Here is a 23,040-nt window from a genome sequence, read left to right as displayed (position 1 = left end):
GACCTCCTAAGTGTCCCTCTATTGTCAGAGGGACAAATCAGCTGTGGCGTGATGGTGATCCTTTATAAAAAGAGGAAGATAAACACCAGCACTCTGACTGCCTTAGGGTTTGCCAGAATAATGATGACTGCACTTGTTTTGATTGTTACCGTTGTTCTGTCATGACTGATTCTCTGAATATTATAGATCATCCTCCTACTCATGAATTCTTGTAAACTCATATTTGAAAATTGCTGTGTTTTTCTCAATAATGTCTTTGCCCTTACATATTAAGAGCTCAACTTATGAAAATTGTCTTTGAAAGAATTCATTTCAGAAAAGGAAAGGAAATATATCATTGCTAGCCAATGTTCCAGGAGAAACCATGCCATTTCCCTTCCATCCAGTCCATCATAAAAGCTCTGAGGAAATAATGTTTAAATTCAATTAACCAAGATGGCCAGAATCAATTTAACAAGCATTGGCTAATGTTTTACTAGAGCAAACTCTCTTTTCTTTAAGCATGATTAATATCATTTAAAGCTCTTATTGGTGCTCTCACTTCTAAAGTGTGTGACCAATCTGTGCTTGAAGGCCCTTTGTGAACATGTACGGGAGTTACAGAAGGCTCAGAGGCTTAATGTGGCTTTCGTGAAAATACCTTTCCCCTCTCTTTGGTATCTAAAGGAAATGCCGTATCTTGAGTCTATATCTTTGTGATGCCTACCAAAGGTCATACAAACCACACCACAACAAGTACAACAACAACAAAAGCCAAGAAGTACTTGGAGAACAACAATTCATGCATAATGCTGTTTGGGGGAAATTCTATGCCAGGATGGCGTTTAATAATGTTGGTATTGGGTAGGATCATAAAACTCAATGAATTTAAAACTTTAGAATTTAAAAAGGGCTAACTGTTAAAGCCTATTATTTCTAAACCTCTTAAACAGTGGGTTTTTTTCCTGATAAGAACCCTACTGTGTACAAATGCTTTAAAAATACATGTGCATAGCATTGCTAAGAGTACTGCAAGGTCTTTCAGCCTCCAGGGTTTGATTCCCAGCCTGCGAGTAATGGCTCACAGGTATCTGTAACTTCATTTCCAGGAGACTCCAAACCCCCTGCTGGGCTCTATCCACACTAATAGTTGGTGTGCAGATCTCCATACTGGAAAAATACACATACATATTAAGAATATTTTAGAATAATTAAAACTGCACCTTCTGTGATAGCAAGAAGGGGTTATTTAAGCTAAGCCTGCTGGGATCTCCTTCATTCTAACTTCCTGGGACTCAAAGCTGCTTCAGAGGAAGCTGTCTGCAGCCTTCACTTGAAATCTTCTGCATTTAGGTATCTCAGCCAGCTTTGGTCTCATTAACTCTCTGTGATCTGCCCTGCCTTTTAACTGTGAATGTGCTCCTAGGTTATTTTCTGCCACAGCATGTTATCTGTTTCCACTTTTATTTGTTTTCTTCCTCTGGTACTGCTATAGTGAGTTAAATACATACAGGGATGTACAGACTTAAAAAAAAAAAAGATGTGGAAATGTGAAATCGTAGCAATTTCACTATTTTTCTCTACAACAAAATCAAAGCTGTATTGGAATGTTTTGTTCTATAGATGAAGTTTCCTGTGCTTTCCACCTAATTCAGCTTATAGTCCTTGCTGCCGTTTCATTTCTGTGTATGTGAGAAAACCTGTTGTTTTCTGAGAAGCACATGCCCATGCCACAGTGCCAGGAGCCTTGTGGTGGGAACCTGGTCCTACTGCTCAGTCACCCTATGCTTTCCTTGGACACCGTGTTCTTCTGCATGCTCAGATAACATGAATAGCGAGTGGAAAGTAACATTGGTCGCAGCAGAAACTTCATGTGTACACGAAGTCGACATGCATAAATATTACTCTCTGTCTGAAGTAAGCTTCATATATTATAATACTTACTAGACTTATGACCTTCTATCAGCTGCATGGTTTCTGAGAGACTTATCAGTCACTCCTGGACCTTTAGAATATCAGATGTCAGCCTTAATTAATCTGCTATTTCACACAAGCACAGTAGAGCGATCTTAATAATTATTATTTTTTTAATCAAACCCAGGAAACCTATATTTTGTACAGAGTTTTTTAGCAAAATAAAAATACCGTAAGCCCAGAAAGCAAAGAGGAAAGCTGCCAGGATGTGCTTTCTTTGCCTTGGATTTTGTATTTAATTTCAGAAACTGTGAAGTGGAAAAATAATCAGCCTCTGAGTCCATGACCCTCCGTCTTCTAAATTCAACGGAAATGAGATCAAAACAAAACACCCTCAACACAAAACCTCACCGTGAAAAGAGGATAAAGCAAATAGATGGGAGAAATAACCCTGATTTATGAAGAGATGATTTGACCCCATCAGAGATAGCAGCAAATAGCTCTTAGGGCCTAAGAAATTAGATCATATCAGAAAGAGATCGGATCTGCTTTTCCTTCACAATGATTTCACAGAACCGCTTCAAGAAGCATACACAAGAGTTGCTGACTTTGAAATACTAAGGAAGATTCTTCTTTGATAGTATATTTTATCATCTAGAAAATTTCATCTTAGTCTCATATAAGACATTTACTTACGCAAGTGGGGAGGGAGGAAAACGAGTTGCATCAATTAGAAAAGAAACCACAATCTTTGGATATTTATTATGCATTACCTGCTGTATTTAACAACCCTTTAACAATAGCTTTTTTATTCTTATGAGCTATGCCATGAATAAAACTGTAAATAATTGTGTAAGATACCTTAGATATAAGGCAGTAACATTCCAGCATTATGATTGGTTTTCTGAATCATGTTAATGAATATTTAAAATCTATCCAATATCTCAAATATTGCTTTCATGTGGAAAAACTTAATATGGACTATTTGACAAGGGAAATTAAATTTAACAAGACCTTACCAATTCACAAATGGTGTCTAATTGTCTTATCAGTAGCTCAGTAATTCAGTGCAGAAGTTCATGCATATGTGGTGTTTTCATGTTGGTTCAGGGTTATACACATGCGTATGGATACATATAGAAGTGAGGAGTTGATGTGGAACATTTTCTTCTATCTCTTTTTTACCTTACTTTCCCACGAAATCTGCTCTGCATTATTTACAACTATACAGACTGGTGCGCAAAACACAGGAATCTTCCTGCCAACTTCCAAGCACTGGAATCCCAACCTTTTTTGTATTGGTTCTGGTGATCCAACTTAGTTCCCCCGTACTCATATAGGAAGGATTTTATCTACTGAGCTATCTCCCAAGCCTGAGAGTTATTTTTTTTTTTAAGAGATCTAAATTAAATTAACAGATTTCTTAAAGTATAAGTACAATCTGGCTTCATGTCTTGGCGCTGCATAATCATCTTTTCAGATGGGATTGCTCACCTCTGAATTGTCAAGCAACAGCATCTCCACCTGGCTGTGATACTGCCCCACCCCTTCTCCAGCTGTTGTGGTTCAGTTAGTACATCTCCTTAAAATTAGTATCCCCACTGTATCTTCCTGAACCCACACAAGTATCAATACTCATAGCAATGGTCCTTTACTAGAATTTCAGATAAGATACTATAAGTTTAAAATGAGTTAGCGTAGTCCATTTTCTTGATTACTTCAAAAATACCACAAAGCTAGTTAGATTGCGAACAACAGGAACTCACTACTCAGAGTTTTGAAGACTAAAAACTTCCAAATAAAAGTACCATCAGCATTGTCAGCTTATGTACAGATAACAACTACCAGCTGAGGTCTCATAAAATATATGAAAGAAAGCAACCTTCACGTGGTTGTCTTTTACAAAGCTTTATAAATCTCACTCCTGTGGTCTCTATCCTCAGATCTAATCAAATCTCAGAGGCACTCCCTATTGATACTGTCACCTTAGGGATTATACTTCAACATATGAATTCTAGAGAGGTACAAAATTCAATTGATGGATGCATCTCTCAATCATAAGTTCTAAAGAACACAAGACTTCTGTGTGAGCAAGATACCAGGACACAAGGCATGGAAGATGAGTCTTCAAGAAAATGGAAAGGAAAGGTTTTAGAAGATAATTCTAAAAGAAGAAATGGCCCATAGAGTGAAACAATGTCAGGAATCCTTGTTGTTTGGGATTTGAACACTTAGTTCAAATGAATTTTTTAAACATTTTTTACTAGATATTTTCATCATTTACATTTCAAATGCTATCCTGAAAGTCCCCTATACCCTCGCCCCGCCCTGCTCCGCAACCCACCCACTCCCACTTCCTGGTCCTGCCATTCCCCTGTACTGGGCATATAATCTTTGGAAGATCAAGGGCCTCTGCTCCCATTGATGGCCAACTAGGCCATCCTCTACTACATATGCAGCTAGAGACACGAGCTCTGGGGGTACTGGTTAGTTCATATTGCTGTTCCTCCTATAGGGTTAAAGACCCCTTCAGCTCCTTGGGTACAATACAGAAGTAGATGCTCACAGTCATCTATCGGATGGAGCACAGGGCCCCCAATGGAGGAGCTAGAGAAAGTACTTCAAATGAATTTTGAGTGACCCTTTCTTTTGCAAGCATTTATAACTTGGAGAGTTCAAGCTATTTCCCTAAAAGAACCCTAAAAGAGACTCGTTGACTACCACACTGCTGTCTGAGGTTAAAACTCTGGAACCTAGAGATGCAGATAGATTTGGGGTTGACCTCCAACCCTAGCCCTTGTACCTGTTTGACTGGGTGATATGGGTTAGGTGTAATGAAGGCTTGGGAATGAAGCTTCAGAAGGTCTTCATCAAGTTCAAATAAGATCCTGTTATAAAAATGCTTACTGCAGCACACATGGTCACAATAATTGCGTCTAGTCATTATGACTTCCAGTCTACTTAAAACTATTAAAGGCTCTCTGATGCTAGTGAGGGAAGACTAGGGAGAATTATTTAAGAAATGAACACTGAGTAGATTTTTGGGAAAAATAATTTAGACATTTATCGTATCCTGTACTAAAATGGAAAATGCATCTCGATTTTATGGTTAAATATAAAACCAAGGCCACAAGCAAAGCCGTAAAACTGAGCGCTGAATAATTTATCTAATATCTGTAAGGAAATTCATATACATAAAAGTCTTCATGCAGCTGAAGCACATATTCACAGCTGGTGAGAATGTAAATATTTTGTTTTGTTTGGCTCAGAAACATTTTTACAATGCATGTTTAAAGCTTTAACTATGTGCATATCTTTTGAGTTAGTAAGTCAATCTAATTAAGCAAATACTTAAATGCTAATAAGCCATGTAAGTTTGGAACAATGGTTTATGGGATCCTATTCTCCAGCCAGTATTGTTCGTGTCAGGCACAAAACAGTAAGCAATGCTGGAAGTATCCTAAATGTCTAACAATGGGGAACATTAAGTAAAATATCATGTCTAAACTTTTATAATATAAAATCATCAGAAAAGCATGCTTGTGTATTAAATCGGCAAAAGTTGGATATAAAAGAAATGGAAACCATTCACAATGATGTGCTGAGAAAGTGGCAATAGATTTAATCAATGTGCTTATTTCTTGACTATCAGAGAATGAGTTCTGTCATCTCCTTTCCTTGGGCTTATTAGTGTCTAAACATCTGTAAAAAGTTGGAGGAGCTGCCTTAATGTGATGATGGTAGGAGAGGTACTACATTCACCCTTTTAAAAAGTGCACATTTCATGGTACTCTGTACCTGCCCTTGGTATACAGTCTTCTCGTCTACCCATCTCCAGAATCTTCCTCATCACCGGCTGCTGAAACTCTATGACCATTAAACAGTAATTCCCATTGTTCCTGCTGGTTCTCAAAGCCATCACCATCTCAGGTTCCATATACTTAACCATTCTCAGAACCTAATAAGAACACTCAGAGTGTACCTGGTTCCCTGAGATTGGCTTGGATATGAACAATTACAGAAACCACTCTTTTCTTCTTCTCCCTGAAAGTTCTAGAAAATAAACCAAACAAGTGTGTAAAATTGAAAATCATATAAAGTATCAAATAGGCTGTAATGTTTGCAACAAATGTTGAGATATTTATGACTGCCTGGGGTTTATATAATGTCCTAAAATAATTTAATGACATTTTATACTTAAAATGGGTTTAGTATTCTAAGAGTTCATAGAACTGAAAGACTGATTAAAAGATAAGCATCTCACTAAAAAGTTAAGAGATCAATTACCTCATTATCAATTTAGAATTTGCCTAAAATATTTTTTTTCAAATATGAGAAACAACCAGAGAGAAGAAATTAGAAGCTGTTACAATGATCAAATTCTCAAGAAAAATGCATTTGTCTCAATTTGGTGAACCTGTTGGATACTGTACAACACATTCCTTATGTTTATTACATAAGGAATATAAAATTGAACAATACATTTCTTATATGTATATATTTGAAAATAAAGACTATCTATAGCAATTAGTAGGAATTGGTAATATTTAATACTTTTAATGCCCCGGTTAGAAAAATATGGCATTAATGCAGTACTTTCTGGGATCCTCAAAATTCAGATTTATTGTACACAGTGTCTACCTGTGACAAATACGTGACTGGCTAGTTGAATATAACAGGGAAAAACTCTGGCTGAAATTCATCTGCTTCCTTTAGGTTTTATGAATTCTTTAAAATTGCTGTTTAAGAGATTGGTTTGCTATTTCTATACCAAATTCTGAGTTTTAGTAGCCAGTGCATTTCTTTAACATTTCACCCTAGGTGAAAGGATGGCCTCAGACAGTTCTAAAGAGGATCTCGTGAAAAATGATACAGGAAGGGTGAGGTAGATTGTCAAGGACAAAAGGTGGAAAGCCCTTAGATATCATGTTTGTATTGTTTTCAATGTTACTGTCAAGTAAGAAGCCAGTGTAGCCTTGAGCTGAATGGCATCAAACCCAGGTAGTGACTCTGTTAAAGATGGATGTCCAGTTTTGTTTGTGCTTGCTTTCTTCCCCTCCTTACCGACTCTAGAAACCAACATCCTATCTTAAATCAACAATTTTAGCTTCTTCTTTGGAAGGAAAATATCCAGGGTTGCCTTCTTATTTAGAAGAAAATAATAAATACTAGTGTCTCACAGTATTTATCACACTATATTTCACAATAGCCTCTTGTATAGTTTATGGATAAATTAGAAAAAAGGTTGTTTGCAGGCTCAACTTATAAAGAAATGATAAGGAGGAGACAATAGCATCTACCTCAGTGTTATCAGTGCATTCTGTTATAAGTTTACACTGTGTCCATAAATTCCCTTCCGCCATTTTTTTTTTTTAAAGTAGGAGTGAGTTCTGTTACTGATTGCAGGAAAAACTCCATAGAATCCTGAAAACAACCACTGATAAATTTCATAGTAGCATATATAATGCCACAATCCACTAATTCGTTAGAATGGTGGACTTCAAGTAAAAAAGCCAGAATTACAAATTGACAGAATCAACTGCATTGAGAAAAAGGAGAGTTAAAGATTTTGAACTCTACACTGATAAGTTGAATTAAATGCTGGAATCTGGATACAGTTAATTTGTCCTGGACCACATTTTGAATACTGATGATATAAGTAAGGAGAAAATTAATTGAAGTCTTGTTTCTAGAACCTGAATCTAATATTTCTTCCTGGGAATTTATTTTATGTTTATTCTTGTTTCCAAATTTATGGTTTTGTTTTGAATTTGTGAACTCATACCATATTTCAGGGAAAAGACATGTTTTGGGGTACAAGAACCCCAAAAAGAAATGGCATTGGAACATCAGAGCAATAACCAAACTTTGACCTTTTTTCTACACTTTTTGCCTGTTAGAGGGTATTTTTCTTTCTTTTTCACCTTGGACAATAGTCTGTTCTTTGGAGGCAAATTAGTTTAGTGCATCTTCTGTAAAAAAGCATGACACTAGGAGACAGCATGGTGACCCTTCAGCATGTACTGTAGTTACATCTGAAGGAAACAGCCATAAACTTCAAGCACAAATGTTTTAGTGACATTAAAAAGCTACCTCTTTCAATTTTTATTGTGTCACATGTGGTGTCCTTAGCCTCCTGAGTCTTAGTTGTTATTTTGGACATCTTATTTCCTAATAAGTGTTTAAGTCTGCCATCAGATCTTACCCTCTTCTAAAATTGTCTCTTTTTATAAGATTTCCACGTTGCCTGACCCTGCAAACAGGATGTAATAGAATGTTTCATCAATGACAATAGTAATTAAACTTGTGGAAATTTTGCAGTTTCTTGGGTGAAACTCATTTAAATATGAATTTATTTTCAGGGCAAAACCAACACTATGTTCTACAGTGGCTTGGAAATTTAGTTAACATGATATCTAACAAGTTTCTCCAAAAATAGACAAATTGCTCTGTGCTGAACAAAAAGGGGGAGGGCATAAGGTCAGACAAAAGATTCTTGATTTGTGTGAATTTCTTTTGAAATGCAAATGGCCCCAAGGAATCTTTACAAGTCTCTTAGAGGAAGTCTCCTGGGTGGTATCATCAGTACTGAGCAAGCTTAGCATAGGGTTGTAGGGTAATGACTAGAAGGCTTGCAGTCTTGGCATTTGGGGATTAACAAGTGTCAATCCCTAGAGCACTTGCAGAAGATGCCCACATAAATCTCTGCATCATTCCCTGGCAGACATTCCCATTGCTGATACTTTTACGTGGGTGGTCCACACCTCTGTTTCCTAGGAGGTACTTGATAAGGGAGCAAGCCCATAATAGCATAGGGAAATAAAGTACTGCTGGCTTACCACCCATTTCTTTCTTTTTTTTAAAATTTATTTATTTATTTATTTATTATTTTCTTTATTTACATTTAAAATGCTATCCCAAAAGTTCCCTATACGCCCCCCCCCCCCCCGCCCTTGCTCCCCTACCCACCCACTTCCACTACTTGGCCCTGGCCTTCCCCTGTGCTGGGTCATATAAAGTTTACAAGACCAAGGGGCCTCTCTTCCCAATGATGGCTGTTGCACCTACAGGGTTGCCGCCCCCTACAACTCCTTGGGTACTTTCTCTAGCTCCTCCATTAGGGGCCCTGTGTTCCATCCAAAAGCTGACTGTGAGCATCCACTTCTGTGTTTGCCAGGCACTGGCATAGCCTCACAAGATTACCACCCATTTCAATTCTTGATCCAACTGTAAAAGGCTGCCTTTCCCATGATCACCATCATCAAGTCTACAGTCAAATAAAATGGTTATTAAAGTGGCAAATAACAGCACAAATCTATACTTGTCCTAAACTCTATGAATGCTCATGAATTCTTCTTTGGATTTTATTAATCTATGTTAGGATTTTATTAATCTATGTTTACGAGATTTCTGCATCTGTGTTTAGGAATAAACTCTGATTTTCATGATTCTGTCTATAACATGAGACATTAGTATTTTTATTGTTTAGTATTTTTCTGAAAGAACATAATAAATCTACTATGAGGAGTGAAGATGTGTTGTTGTATAAACACTTAGCCTGACAGGGAAGCTGCTAACACTTGGGTAGTGTCACTTTAAAACATGCATAGTGGAGCCCATGGTAAGAAACTGAGTTCAAGTTTCCAGCATTCACATAAGAAGTAATATAACTACTTAGGCCTACAACCCAAGTGTCAAACACAGACAAGCATGGAGCTGTCTTATAACAGTGAGCTTCAAACCTTGTATCAAGGGGTAAAAATGCAGAAGGTGGTTCAACGAAGACATCCTACGTCCTCCTTTGGATTCTGCATGTGTGGGCATAGAAATACATGTTAGCATTCATACACATACCACATATGCAGATATACATTTATACGCACCAATCAAATACAACAAACAAACAAACAAGAACAAAATATAAGAACAGTAGATCACGGGGCTGGTGAGATGGCTCAGTGGGTAAGAGCACCTGACTGCTCTTCCAAAGGTCCGGAGTTCAAATCCCAGGCAACCACATGGTGGCTCACAACCATCCGTAACAAGATCTGATGCCCTCTTCTGGAGTGTCTGAAGACAGCTACAGTGTACTTACATATAATAAATAAATAAATCTTTAAAAAAAAAAAAAAAAAAAAAAGAACAGTAGATCACATATAACAGTGCTCGAGTATCAAAATACACACTACTTCATATCATAGCACACATAGTAACATTCTTACGAGAATCTAAAGCCAGAAGCAATGATGGACACAAACCTATATATAGATTACAAAGATGAATGCTTGGAAATATATACAACCTGTGTAAAATACATTTGGTTAAATTTTTGAGGGGCAGATTCAAAGGTCATGATTCAAATATTGCAGTTTTAGAGATAAAATAAAATCCAGAGAGACAAGGAGTATCCTTGAGAGAGGACTTAGTCATGTTCTGCCCCAGTGCATACCAGTGATCAGTAAATATTGTAGTGGAGTTAGCAAAATAGCAAGCAAGCTCCCTACTTTCCATTATTCTGATACCCATGGCTTTTCCTGCCTTAGATGTATGCCTCCATTTAATATACATTGAGTTTTGTCTTTAGTATAAACCATTAGTAAAGCAATAGTTCTTTGGGCATCGTTAATGGATTTCTAGCTAGAAAAATAGAATCAGGCTGCTACTTATCAAACTTTCAGATTACAAAATCCTAAATTATATCAGCCCTGAAATGGCATGTAGTCAACATCAAGTCTAACTTAAAAGCATTTCTGGAAATGGGTAATTCTCAGCAACAGCAATGGTATTTCATGGAAAAAATAATATGTGTATGACAAACAATAATGTTAATACTCCCTTTATCTGTCTTTCTGATGGTGGTCCTGATGACAATGTGACTGCCCAAGAAGAAATGTCAGCATCTATTCTGGTGAGATCAAGCAGCTCCTTCTTCCATCCCATCATGTCCCTGTCCTGCTTTTCCTTTCTCCCACTTCAGTTTTCTTATTTTGCTCTTTGTTGCTTTACTGCACTTCAATCCAGCTGTGGCAAACAACCAGGGGAACTTCAAAGAGTGCTGACAGGGTTCTTATCATGGCGCAGGGAGTGTTGTGCACACCCCGCATCCCCTGGAAGGGAACAATGTGTAAAGTCATTGAACACAGTAGAGCAGAAAATGGACTTGATTTGCTGGTAGTCTCTGGTCTGGGTGTTTCGTCTTGAACTCCTATCGTCTGCTTTTCTCAGAGCCTTGTTCGTGACATAATGAATAAATAATCGGCCTTACAGCTCTCACCAATTTTACATCCTTGAAACGTTTCTCAAAGCCATCTGACATTTCATGTCTGTTTTTCGTTCCTGGCTTGGCACATTGACGGCTCTTTGCTTTCCCTTGTCACCCTGTTTCCAGGTGGCTGTTCATGGACTGCTGATTCCCTTTTGAAAAATCATCCAATATCTGTAATTTCTATCATCATTATCTTGGTGGATTCTCACAAACTTGAGAGTCTTTTTCTTCCTTTTCTCAATACGTCCCTATCACGTCATTGATTTAGTGCCGCAGAGGACACTCATTACTATGCCCAGTACTGTTCATCAGTATATCTAATTTATGAATTTCTTTCAAGCTCTTTGGGTTTCATGTCCATACCATAGTATAAATACAGCTACAGAAGCTCTTCCTCTTCACTGCAAATGCTACTTTAGACTAAAACTAAGAATTAAGTCAGTGCCATTCTTCATATGTTGTTCTTTCAGCTTAGTTTAAGATTTCTAGATTCTATCTTTCTCTATCACCCCAACTGATGTTGTGTGTGTGTGTGTGTGTGTGTGTGTGTGTGTGCATGTACGTGTGTGTGTGCATGCACGTGTGTGCGCTTATTCCTTTCTGTCAATTATAATGGTAAACTGGCTCATGGCTCATCTCCTGGATAGAATATATGTGAAAGATTTACTCCAGTAACATAATGTAGTCAACCACTGGAGAGGATTTTTTCTTTTCCTTCTTGTTTTCAGAAGGACATGGGGAAAACAAACTGGTGTGTTGATGAAGTAGACATGAGGCCTGGCTCACACTTTTCCTTGTTTTAAAACAGGAAGGCTATAAATAGATGAGAGTTAAGCCTTCTTGTCTAAAAGTGCACTAAATAAATCAACAGAAGAAACAACCTAAACCTTCTCTTCACTGCCATAGGCATCTGTGTAAGCTTGGCACTGTGATAACCTTTGCCACGTTTTGCAAGAGGCAGGCAGTTAAAAAAAAAAAATCAAATCAATAAATCCAAGACTGAAGGTTTTCATTTCTCTTTTCCACATAAACATGAGAGCATTAAATAAACTTAGTGTTTTCTCTGCTATTTTTATGTTACAGGATTATTTTAAAGTTTGAATTACATGAAAAAAATTAGTATTTGTTTAAATATGAAACAAATCCATTTTAGGGACTGAGGGGCAGCTCGGGGTCTAGAGAACACAGTGCTCCTGCAGAACACCGGAGTTTGGTCCCCAGCACTCAGCTTATAAGTAAGGAAAAAGATGTCTCAGATGGCAGGAATACTTCCCATTCTTCTGCATGGCGCAGGTTTGGTTTCTAGCATCCACACAGTGGCTCACAATTGCCTATAACCCCAGTTCCAGGAGACATGACATATTCTTCTTACCTCCCAGGGCTCTTGCATGCACATTTTGCCCATTTAACACATATATACACATTCCCACACATATATGCTTAAAATAAATATTAAATTATAAATATTTAAGAAAATAAATAATAATCAGTGTTAATTGACAATCACAATAACAAACATTAATATAAACATCTTTTAATCTTTTAGTTGAATTATTATTAAGGTCTAAAATACCAATTTATAAAGAAGGTGTCTACTATCATTTTAATTTGGTTTCCCATTCTTCAGAATGGGAATACAATTTTGAGGGTTATGCTAGAATCTGAACCCAGACTCTACATATTCTATACAGAGCCTTATATATGCTGACCATGAACTCCATGACACAGTCGAAACCATACCACAGCTTCATCATGTTATTTCTTTAATATTTTCTTCCATTTAAGTTATATTTGTAGTATATTCATCTGTGTTTGTATGCACAAATAATATAACTTTTTGTTAAGTATATTAAAATGCTAATAAGCATTTCTTAAGACTGCTAATTCAGCATATATCAATCTGGGCAGTAATAAAAACTATATTTTAATTTTGAATTTGTCTAAACAACTTGTGGCTCTGTCAGTTCTCTCACAAGGCTAAAAAATAAAGACATACATTAGAGTCTTTGAACAAAAGATACTTGTTCTTTCAAGTTTCTGGATATTAGAAAGTCCCAAAGATAGTTTCAGTAGATCCTCATGATCCCCGAGGACTCTCTAAAATGAATGTTTCCTTGTCTCTGTCAGTATCTGATAGTGTCTAGCATGTTTTAGGTTGTGGCAGCCTACAGCCAATTTGAGAAACATCTTCACATTATTGACTTTTCTCTGTGATTTCTCTGCATCAGCATTTCTTCTTTCTGTGATTAGAGGCTTATGGGTTCATGAGAATCTAATATGAATTCATACTCATTATGTATACAAACATTACACCTTTAAATGTCATTGAATTTTGAAGTTCTGAGTACACATCATTTGGGGGGAACACTGTGCAGCCCAGTACAGAAACATATGGTAGTCATTGATTTGAGATCCCTCAGCTAGCTACAACAGATTTATAGAATTTCTTCCAAAAGCTAGGGGCTCTATGGAGGTGGATCTGTGAAGTATTACAGGGGGCAACAATTACTCCCCAAATGTCCCCTGTGAATGGGGAGGTGAAGGAAATCATATGTTTTGCTTTGACAATGAAACATAAGAAAGCATAAAATTTGCGTCCAGACAAAAAAAATCTTGCAGCCTTAGAGCCTCCAGTTGTTTAGAAAGTAAGTGCTCTGCCAGCATTGGAGCTTGGATGAAGGTGGTATGTACGACGCTACACCTGGAACGCAACAGAGAAAACAAACTAGACTAGACTAGACTTTCTTGCTTGAGATCTCAGGATGGTTAGATCAGTACTGTTGTGCACCATTCTTTCTCATTGTATGTGATGGGGAAATGGCTCTTGATTATTGAAAACATCTCTCTCTCTCTCTCTCTCTCTCTCTCTCTCTCTCTCTCTCTCTCTCTCTCTCTCTCCTACCATGTGTTAAGTCCATGTATAGGTAGAGTACATGGAAAATGATGTAGAAATTAGATGGAAGTATGATTTGAAAGAAAAGCTCTAAAAACGCTCCTTTCTTGTCCACTTAGGATACTTTTGAACAAAGTACCACAGATAGGAAGATTGTCAAATGACAGGATTTTTTTAATCTGCTCTCTTGGCTTGGAAGTCTAAGAACCTATTATCAGCAATTGATTTCTGAGTCCCAGATATACTGTTCTTCCACTGTCCTCATCTGTCAGACTGGGCAGGATTTTCTCTGCAGTCTTTTATGTAGGAATGCTTGTACCAATCACAAGGACCCTGTTTTCATGACCCACTCACTTCCCCAAAATGTCATCATTTGACAGTAAATAGCATTTAAGATGCCTTTCTAGGTGTCATGGACACTCCTAATGTGACTGCTTCTTAAAGAGTTGGTGATCAAAAGTCTTTTTGTAAAATGTCAAGAAACATTGCCGCAGAATAATCTGCCCCAAGCAAGATGAGAGTCTTTGTTGAGAGTCTTAATGAATTTAATTTACAAACCTTTCTATTAGTTGTACTCTACATTACAGAGTTAATAATAATATACTCTGAAATAAAGTGAACATCAATGCCATAGTTTGATTCTGAGAATTTTATCAGAAAATACAAATGGCATTGTATTTAAAACTTAGGTATTACCTGCAATTTAGTTGGTACAGTCTGAAGTCTTGGATACAAAAATAAGGTGGTCTGAATTCGATGTGTACAACCACTGCTCACTTGAGTTATCCTATCTTACAGCTTGTGATTTAAGTAGGATTTTCTAATCTAATCAACAAGAGAAAAGTCTGAGTCCCTGAGACAAGGAGATGAGAAGGAATCTCCAGGGGTATTTTACTAACTTGCTTCATTGTTGTAACAAAATACTGGGCTAAGTCAGCATGGGGAAGAGTTCAATTGTAACCAAGTTAAGAAAGAACGTGTCGCAGTGGCAGGAGCTTCAGCATGCTTGTCCCATTGCATCAGTGGAAATTCTGCAAAGGTCGGGGATGCAGACATGCAGCTGGTTCTCCCCTTTCTACCACATCTGGGGGTTGAGCTGATGGAAGGATGCCCCCTAAACTTAGGCTGTGTTTTTCCAACTCACTCATCCCAGTTTAGAAAGTACCTCGCCAACATGCCCAGAGGTTTGTCTTCCAGATGATGCTAGATTTTGTCAGGATGACAATAAGTACTGTCACAGGCTGGACGAGAGAAGTGCTGCTATTCCATTGGTCAGAATTCAATCATGTGGTTTAAATAAATGGTAGCGAGGCTGAGAAGGTTATTCGGCTTCCTGTAGGTAAAAAAAGATATGATTCTTGACTTACAAATAACATTGTCATCTCCACATAAATTCATTATAATAATCCAGACAGCCTACAAAAGCTAAAGCCTTGAAATTCTATCCCCTGTACCGAAGCTGGCATTGTTACCATGGCTGAACAGTTTAACGGTTAACCCATGCTCTAAAAAGGTAAAACGAGTTGACCGTGCAGCTCTGCCTTGCAGATCTGATTTCAGGCTGTACTTCTGATCAAGTCTGCTCTGCTCTTTCTCCATTCAAGACCCACATTTTGTTATCCCCACACTTTGCAGGGACAATAGCGTGGAAATGTCCCATTAGCATTAGACCAAAGGTTCCTAATGATCAGTAAATAGCTTGTGTATGAGCACTGTGAAACATCATCTGGAAGTCTTTACATAAAATAGTTTTTCATCTCTTTCTGATGGTTAAGTCATGATTCCAAGCTCAGGCTGAAGAATGGGCTATCAAAAACCCTGTAAATGTTCCCTGAGCTTTGTCACATAATGGCCATTGAATATGTTCCTTTGGTGGGTAGTAGAGATGAGAGAAACAACATAAAATTGTAACTAACAACCTGGAATGAAGCCAGCTGTAGAGACAGACTACAGAAACCACAACAGTAAAACACAAACCCCTCAACTGTTCATTATACTATATAATTTTCATTGACCTTGTCTCCATCAATTATACCTCAAACACTAATGTTTGTCAGATATCTGAAGGAAAAACTCTTAATGAGTAATTTTAGAAGAAAAAGAGAGAAATCAAAGGATAGAGATAGCATGAGATGTTTGGCAGATTGCTGAAGAGCATAGACGGATTTTGATGCTCAGTATAGCACATATGAGATACTGAATAATCATACTCTCATTTTATATTGCTAATGAATATAAGGAGCTACTCATTGAAAACTGAAAAAAAAAAAAGAATACAAGGCAGGGGGACAGAGATTTATCCAATTCGCATCAAGGGCAGACTGAATTGATATCATTTATTCTTAATGTTTGCTCCTCTGTTAGTTTTTATGTCCATATTAGTACATAATAGAAAAGGTAAAGTTACTCAAAGAACAAATCCCTTCCTAGACTTTCCTTTTAAAGGGATCCATTAATTTGTGCAAATTGCTTAGAAATCTTGTATGTGGCGTGCATGGGTGTGCACACACTTGCATGCACACACACGTTTGTATGTGCGAATGGTTCTAACAGAGTGTATGTAGAGATGAGGGAAGAGCCTGCATTGTCTTTCCTTATCTTCCTCCCTGTCAGGGACAAGGTGTCTGTTTCTCACTACTTTCATCAGGCTGTATCATGCAAAACATTGAAAGATTATCCTGTGAAGAACTTTCATCCATTAAAGAAGAGAATGCGTATCTATCGATATGTGATTTAAACAAAATACATTGATGAAATTTCCCACAAGTATCTAACAATAAAAGCATGATACACATTTTGCAGTTTTTAATAAGAATTTCTGTTCTCCCACAGACAGTCAAAATTCATTTGATGAGGCAGAATTCAGATATTTTGGATGTTAGAAACAAATCAGAATTTGTTCCCACACCACTTGCGTCTTCTGTGATAGAACCATATAGGCAGGTGAATTGGATTACAAATACCCTTGGATAAATGCCATTATATTATCATAAGAGAGGAAATGCATCATTTTCTTAATGGGAAGGATCCATTATGATACATCTCTGAATGGCAACCCATGAGCAGAGATCTGTCCAAATCTAGAATATATGAGTGCGATGGGTTCTTCCTTAAAGCTTTGGAACTCTCTTCTTTTTTTTTTTTTTTTTTTTTTTTTTTTTTTTAAATAACAACCGTTTGTTTAGGGGTACAAAATAAGTTTTCGATTTAGGATCACAGTGTGTATATCTAAGATGCAATGAGGCAAAATCAAGATTGGAGCCGGCAGATTTGAAAAAGGTTAGCAAAGAATCACAGGGATTTTGATGGTCTTTGTGAAATTGCACTATAGAAATAGCCCAAAAGAAAGAAAAAGTGTATTATTATTTATCTCTTCGGTTAGACACTGTACTGAAGTAAGGATTTGAGATCTCAGGAAGGAAACAATAAAGGAAATTTTTGCACACACTTCCCTAACCTCTCTTGGTCAATGACTGAATCTTCACTTCCAAAGCATTTGATATTTTTATAGTGGGTAACTTTACATATGTTAAAAAGTGATTGGCCTAAACAAAGCAAGGGGTCATTGACTTGATCTCATTTTTTTTTTTTTATTCACTTTTGGTGACTGTGTGAAGCCTTGTATCAACATACTGGAAGTTCAGTCTCACCAATGAGCTGTAATATAATTTTAGGTGACTAAAGGGGATTCCATTTCATTTGGGGCTTTTCAAACTAAAAAATAAATTGTTTCACGATTTTACGATAGCACACTTTCTTTTCTCTCTCTCTCTCTCTCTCTCTCTCTCTCTCTCTCTCTCTGTGTGTGTGTGTGTGTGTGTTCCACAATAGAGATTACCTTTTAAATTCATTTAATTTTTACATATTTTAATCCCTGCTTCCCCCGAGTCCACCCTCTGACTGTTCACACCCCATACCTTATAACAAAGCCCTGTCTTCATGTGGATTCCCCCACACACATACACCTGACCTCTAAACACCCTGGGGCCTCCAGCCCATTGAGGGTTAGGTGCATCATCTCTGAATGAACACAGACCATGCAATCCTCTGCTGTATGTGTGTTGGGGGCCATATATCAGCTGGTATATGCTGCCTGTTTGGTGGTCCAGAGTTTGAGGGATCTTGTAGGTCCAGATTAATTGAGATTGCTGGTCCAACTAGAGTTGCCCTTCTCCTCAGCTTCTATCAGCCTCCCCTAATTCAACAACAGGGGTCAGCTGCTTCTGTCCATTGGTTGGGTACAAATATCTGCATCTGACTCATTCAGCTGCTTGTTGGGTCTTTCAGAGTGTGTTTATGCTAGGTCACTTTTTGTGAGTGCTCAATAGCTTCAGTAATAGTGTCAGGCCTTGGGGCCTCCTCTTGAGCTGGATCCCACTTTGGGCCTGTTGCTGGACCTTCTTTTCCTCTGGTTCTTCTCCATTTCCCTCCCTGTAATTCTTTCAGACAGGAACAATTATGGGTCAGAATTGTGACTATGGGATGTCCCCCATCTCCCTCATTTGATTCCTTGTCTCCCTGCTGGAGATGGGATTTATAAGTTCCCTCTCCCTACTGTCTGGCTTTTCATCTAAGATCCCTTACTTTGAGTTTCAAGAGTCTCTCACCTCCCAGGTCTCTGGTGTATTCTGGAGCCCCCCCCCCCGCCCCCCCAACCTCTTATTTCCTGAGGTTGCCTGTTTCCATCCTTTCTGCTGGCCTTCTGGGCTTCAGTCCTTTTCCCTCACCCAATACCAGTCAGGGTCCCCTCTCCCCTCCACACCAACTCCCTGTCCCCTGTCCACTTTCCCTCCCAGGTCCCTCCCAACTTGTGATTCCTTCCTTCCTTCCTTCCTTCCTTCCTTCCTTCCTTCCTTCCTTCCTTCCTTCCTTCCTTCCTTCCTTCCTTCCTTCCTTCCTTCCTTCCTTCCTTCCTTCCTTCCTTCCATCTTTCTTTCCTTTTTTTGGCTAATATAACCTTATTAGTAAATACATACCACGCATGTACTTTTGTAACTGAGTCACTTCACTGAGGATAATATTTTCTATTTCCACCCATTTGCTTGCAGAACTCAGAACTAATAGCTGAGTAGTATTCCATTGTGTAAATGAACTCACATTGTCTGTATCCAGTCTTCTGTCATGGGACATCTGGGTTGTTTTCAGCTTCTAGCTATCACAGATGAGGCTGCTATGAACATAGGGGAATGCACACTTCCTCAAATGGTGTGGACTGCACAGGTCTAATGCTCAACAGTAACAGGTCACTGGTCCCCAAGGACTGACATTCCTAGAGGTCTCAAGCAACACAGATTAGATCCACTGGTGCTGTTCATCCCTTCTTTCACTTAACTCTACTGGTCTTCTTTTAATGCACCAAATGATGGCTCATAACTTCCTGTGACAATTACAGACACACACACACACACACACACACACACACACACCTGAGAACATTAGAAATAGTTCAGGCATAGGAATTCCTTTGGACTTAGACTATACACAGTCACAGAGAAAAGGCTCCAGAAAACTTTCCTAGTTGCTGCCATGTGGTAGAAGCAACAATCATCTCACATTAACAGTAATGCTGGAGAACAAAGGATCTTTGTCGCTGATTTAGTTGTGAGCTGTGCTGCAGTAGCATGGGCAAGACACATGCCTATTGCATGTTGTCACACAGGCTCTCTACAAAAACAATGCAGGGACCTGTGTAACTATGACACTAACCACAGCCTGCTGGGCATCACTGATTATCCCTCCACAGCTTCATATCTTCCTGACTTACTCTTCCTTTTAAAGTGTTCATGCAAAGAGAAGTTCTGCCCCAGTATTCTACACCATTTGCTATTATCTCATTTATTCAAAAATCGTTGTTAAGTTTTTAAATGCTTCCTAAACTCTTCAATCAAGAACAAAGTCACTTTTCAACTTTTAAAATTCTGGTGAAAGAAAATGCTTCTTTCTTGAAAATATGTGGCATATATGTGGCAAAAACATTATTTTTAAATAAAATATTGCTGTATTTCAATCAACTCCTCTTTCAGATTGCTGAAGTGGGCTTCATTAAATACATCAATGGAATGGACCAAAATACTATTCATACATAGATGCAAATGCCTTTTATAAGATAGATTTACTATGTATTGATATAAGTATTAATGACTATCTCAAAATGAATTAATTACAATAAGAAATTTCCAATTTATTTCTGAAGAATAATATTTTCTCATACTTGTCTGCCTCAGAATCTTTCTGGGGAAAGATGGAACAAGATAAAACAAAATAATGCAGGAGCAAGCAGATCATTCTTGTCTGCTCAGGAGTTTATACACATTGTTTTAATTGCCTGATGCCTTGTTGTAGGTAATGACCCATATATTTTATTTAAATTTGATATGGAAAAATTGTATGCTAAAGCAATTTTGCACAGGAAAAAAATCCATCTGAACAGCCCTTGACTTTAAAACTGATTCCTTAATGATAAGTGAAGCAATTTCTCTTTTTCCTTCTTTCCCTTCCTTCCTTCCTTCCTTCCTTCCTTCCTTCCTTCCTTCCTTCCTTCCTTCCTTCCTCCTTCCTCCCTTCCCTTCCTTTCTTCTTTCCGTCTCTCTTTCTTTCTGTCTTCTTTCTTTGTTTTCTTTTCTTTTTTTCTTCTTCATATGCTAAAATGGATTTTCCAGTTTCTACCACAAGGCTCAGGTTTTAAAGAGCTTTGCTTACCTACAAAGGAAGGAACAATATCTAGAACAAATAATCTGCTTTTATAATTGATATTCACTTAAAGCATATCAAATTCAATTGAAGTATGATCTCTCCAGCACAGATTCTCTGAAATCTTACAGAAAAATTATGATGTTACTTCTCTTGGTCCTAATATCTTCTACATGAAAGTTCTGACTAAGGATCTCTTACTGTTGCTTATTTAATGTGCAAGTTTTGGTTATTACCTTAAAATTTCCTTTAAATACCACTGATATATCATTTTTCTTTAGACACATTACATTATCAAAGGAGATACTGACAAAGCATTCACTTATGAATCAATTCCAAATTTGTCTTCAAGAAAAAATAGAAAATATACACTCCAAAATAACTTTGCTTCAGACTTAAATTTCTCAGTAGAAATAATTACACACAAGAAGGCATCAATGCAAAATCATTGACCTTGTTTTGTGACTTCTGTAAGGTAGTTGTGAATATAAAATACTGATGTTTGGCAAGAACTGACTTATTAAATAAAATCATTAAATAAAACTCCTCTGTGAAAGTCATCTTCATACTCTACATGTGAATACATTTCTGTGAAATAAAATGCAGCAATTTCTACCCTAGGAGACAGGAGGAATTGTTGGGTGGGCTCTCTCCCATCCATTCTCCCTGATTCTCCAAATATACTCGTTCTGACTCCTGAATAATTTTATAGGTTGTTGTTGTTGTTGTTGTTGTTGTTTTTTAAGAAATGCTCTTGTAACTGAAAAGTAGTTAAATTAGAAGCCAGAAGAAAACTCCTGAACAGAATGTGCGGCTCTCTTTTCCCAGGTCTTCCTTAAAATTGAAAGTCTCATTAGCTTATTTGATTTTTAGTTCTTGCAGAATATCAATATGGAACTTGTGTTTGTTGGGAAAAAAGTTTTGAACTCAGGAGCAATATAGTTTTCTTGAGATTAGAGGAGGTGTTTCTTGGATAGAAGAACAAGACAGATTTTTTTTTCAATACTTGACTTAAAACCTAACACAATGTCCAAGCCAAAAGTTTTAAATAATCATCAATTATTTTCTAGCATCCTAGAGAGGTAACAGACATTCATCCAGGACACTTTTGGATTTTTCTTTTTCATAGTGTTATCAAACACAGAACTTCTGTCTTGAGGTGGTGCTGAATTGCAACACATCAACTTGATTTCTTTTTTCTTTTCTTTCTTTTCTCTTCTTTCTTTCTTTCTTTCTTTCTTTTTTGCATATGATGCTAATTTTGGAGTCAATGCTTGAAGAATTTAGCAGTTTTTAAGTACAATCCTTAGCCAAAAAGAAAAAAAAAAAGGTGCTTTCTTTTTATTTATAAGGATAGATTGTACTTCAAAACTGCTAGAAATCACTTTTGATGCTTCATAATAAGTGTGTCTTAAGTTCAGTCCTTTGACCAACGACAGTTTTATCGCCACCATGAACAAGGAATGCCAAAAGAACTTTCCTAATTGCTTGCTTAAATGTCGTTGGTTTTTTTTTGAGGGAAAACACTCCATTTCTCACTATAAGCAAAGGAGATCTAAGTTCAATGGAGGCACCAAAACACATCCAACCAAACAAAAGGCTCTTCAAATGTCCTCAAATATCGTTTCTTTCCTAATATTTTCCAGTAGGGGGAACTAAAGACTCGCCAAGCAGAGGCTTGCTTTGCTCAGGGACCTGCGTGAGTTCCTGTCAGGCGCTTTTATAATCACCTGAACAAGCATCAAACAGCTAAAAAGCAAAGCTTTTGATCACACGTGGGTTCGGCCACAACGGCCATGTCAGGGCACCTTAGACAGTGGCAGGTACCTAATTGAACGTGGCCTTCCCTAACTGTCTCCAGCATTAATAGCATCCATTCGGTAGTTTTTGCTTGGAATGTATTCCCTTTTATCGTGCTGGGGCTGAAATTCCGCTCCTGCTAGTTGGGTTATCAGCATTCCTAAATCAGAGGCTGCTTTTCCTAATTCCCTTTCAGAAGTCCTAAAATGAGCGAAGGCTCTAGAAAACCACTTCCTCCAAGTCTTTTGATCCTCGACCTCCTCCATTCCCAGAGTCTTCTGCAGGACTCCTTTATCACAAGGTCCCGAATTATGGTCAGAAAGTGTTGAGAGGTCAGAAGGCAACTGAGCAACATTAGCCCTATGCCAGTCCTCCCCCTATGTTCTCTTGGGGATTCCGTAGTTAGTCATAGATCTTGGCTAAAACAAGCCGGCAGAGGTTAGAGATTCCACCTCCCCTACATCCACACAGTTGGTTTTGTGTGTGTGTTGGGGGGGGG

The 23,040-nt window shown here is 37.8% G+C and overlaps 1 protein-coding gene across 9 annotated transcripts in view; it reads left to right on the top strand.

Annotated features, from left to right (window-relative positions):
• Window positions 1-23,040, top strand: part of Robo2 (roundabout guidance receptor 2) — a 1,496,637-nt gene that overhangs the window by 977,795 nt on the left and 495,802 nt on the right. The gene's annotated exons all lie outside the window — the stretch shown is intronic.

The sequence above is a fragment of the Mus pahari genome, chromosome 12 (assembly GCF_900095145.1).
Source record: "Mus pahari chromosome 12, PAHARI_EIJ_v1.1, whole genome shotgun sequence".
Taxonomy (NCBI): Eukaryota; Metazoa; Chordata; class Mammalia; order Rodentia; family Muridae; genus Mus; species Mus pahari.
Note: the sequence above shows the minus strand (reverse complement) of the source record. Positions and strands in the feature narration are given on the sequence as shown.